The sequence below is a fragment of the Echinops telfairi genome, unplaced genomic scaffold (assembly GCF_000313985.2).
Source record: "Echinops telfairi isolate 266 unplaced genomic scaffold, ASM31398v2 ScPeMD7_5592;HRSCAF=6446, whole genome shotgun sequence".
NCBI classification, from domain to species: domain Eukaryota; kingdom Metazoa; phylum Chordata; class Mammalia; order Afrosoricida; family Tenrecidae; genus Echinops; species Echinops telfairi.
The window spans coordinates 48,667,006-48,669,515 of NW_022109491.1; the positions used below are offsets into that span (position 1 = coordinate 48,667,006).

Here is a 2,510-nt window from a genome sequence, read left to right on the forward strand (position 1 = left end):
AGCCCCCAAGATAGCATTTACTCAAAGGTGGAAAGAAGTCAAGAATGAAATACACACACACACACACACACACACAGCATATTGAATAGAAAGGCTGGTAGGAAAACATGCAACACAAAAGGTAAATCCATAGATGGATGAAATAACCCTGAATCTCAATGGACTGAACTAACTAAGAAGCTAGCAGACTTAGACAACACAACTTGTCAATATGCTGCCTACAAGAAACACAACTCAAGATTACAGACGAAAATAGGCTGAGAATCAAAGGTTGGAGAAAAATATACCAATCAAATGGCAATTCAAAATAGCAGGAGTTGCAATCCTAATTTGGGCAAAATTGATCTCAAGTTGCAAACCATAATAAGAAAGAAGGAGGGGCACTATATAATGCTCAAGGGAACAGTAGACCAAGAACCAGTGAGCATAATAAACATATATGCACCCAAAGAGAGACCTGAAAAATTCGTCAAACACTCCAAAAGATGAAAAAAAAATACAGGATAAACAATTACAGTAGGTGATTTAATATACCATTCTCTGAGAAAGAAGCCTATCAAGGAGGCTACAGACCTAATCATTATGATTAGACGACTTGACTTGATTGATATTTTCAGAGTTCTCCACCCAAATGAAAATAAAATCACATTATTTTCAAGTCTACATGGCACATACTCGATAATGGACCAAATGCTGGGACACAAGTTGAATCTGTGCAAATTCAAGCACGTAGAGATTAAACAGATTTCTCCCTCTGACCACTATGCCATAATGCTGGGAATAAACAAAAGGACAATTAAGAAAACAAGGGCAAATAATTGGAGGATGAATAACTATTGCAGAAGGAGTGGGTATTGGCCCAGATCAGAGATGAAATAAAGTTTCTAGAAACCAACATGAATGAGAATACAACCTACGAAAGGCAGTTATCAGAGGAAGTTTGACAGCAATACATGCACACATGAAAAAGGAAGAGAGACTTATGATTGCTATGCCGACACAAAACTTACAGCAATAGAACAGAATCAACAGGACAATACCACTAATGGCAAAAGAAAAGAAATAATAACAACCAGGGCTGAGATTCATGAGAGGGAAAACAAGGAAACTATGGAAAAATTAATGGAGCTAAAGGTGGTTCTTTGAAAGGATTAGCAGAATTGACAGACCACTGAGAAACTTAACAAAAGAAAAGAAAGGACAAATATCAAAAGCAAGGATGAGGGATGAAACAGCGTACATCGCAACTGACCCTAATAAAATCAAAAAGAAAATTACACAGTACTACCAAGGACTGTACTCCAATTAATTCAACAACTTGGAAGACATGGACAAATTCTTGGAAAAACAATCTCATCCTAGACTATCCCAGATTGATGTTAAGAATCTCAACAAACCCATAGCAATAGAAGAAATAGACAAGGTTATTCAGAGATTATAAACAAAAAAAAATCCCCTGGGTCACATGGCTTTACAGGAGAATTCTACCAAACATTCAGGGAAGAACTGATGCCAATTCTACACAAACTCTTCCAGAACATAGAAAGAGACAAAAAAAACAAACAAAAAACGGAACTCTTTTTATGAAGCTAGTATAACTCTGATACCTAAATCGGACAAGAATCCCACAAAAATGGAGAACTACAGACCAATATCCATAATAAACATCTATGCAAAAATCTTTAACAAAATACTGGCCACGAGAATACAAAAGGATATAAAACAAATAATTCACCATGATCAAGTGGGATTCATATCAAGGATGCAGGGATGGTTCAACATATGAAAGACCATTAGAATCATTCACCACATCAAAAATTATAAGAACCACATGATAATATCGGTAGTTGTGGAAAAAGCATTCAACAACAGCCAACACCCATACCTGTCTAAGACACGCAAGAAGATAGGAATGGAAGGAAAATTCCTCAATATAATAGAAGCTGTATACAAAAATCTAATAGCCAATGTGGTAGTTATTGGAGAAAAGACAAAAACCATCCTCTGAAAAAGGGGCCCAGACAAGGATGCCCCTTGTTCCCACTCTTATTTAACATTGTACTGGAGGTCCTAGCTAACAGCATAAGGCAAAGAAAAAACATAAAAAGTATTCGCCTGGGGAAGGAAGAGGTGAAACAGATATGATTTTATATATGGAAAATCTCAAAAGTACTGGAAGCAATAGAGAAATATGGCAGAGTGGCAGGATACAAGATCAACATAAAGAAGTCTGTCGGATGGTTATACATATCAGACAAGACCACAGAAGAGGGAATCAAAAATGCAGTACCCTTCACAATAGCCAAGCCCAAATTGAAATTTCTAGGGATATACCTGACTAAAAAAGCAAAAGATTTGTATGAGGAAAATTACAGAACACTATTATAAGAAACCAAGAATTACCTCCACAAATGGAAGAATATCCCATTCTCATGGATCGAAAAACTCATTACAGTAAAAATGTCATTTCTTCCCAAGTCACTATATAAGTTTAATGCTATCCTGATACA

General features: G+C 36.2%; 1 pseudogene; it reads right to left on the reverse strand.

Annotated features, from left to right (window-relative positions):
- Nucleotides 1-660: 660 nt before the first annotated feature.
- LOC105979880 overlaps nucleotides 661-2,510 on the reverse strand; it is a 55,139-nt pseudogene continuing 53,289 nt past the window's right edge.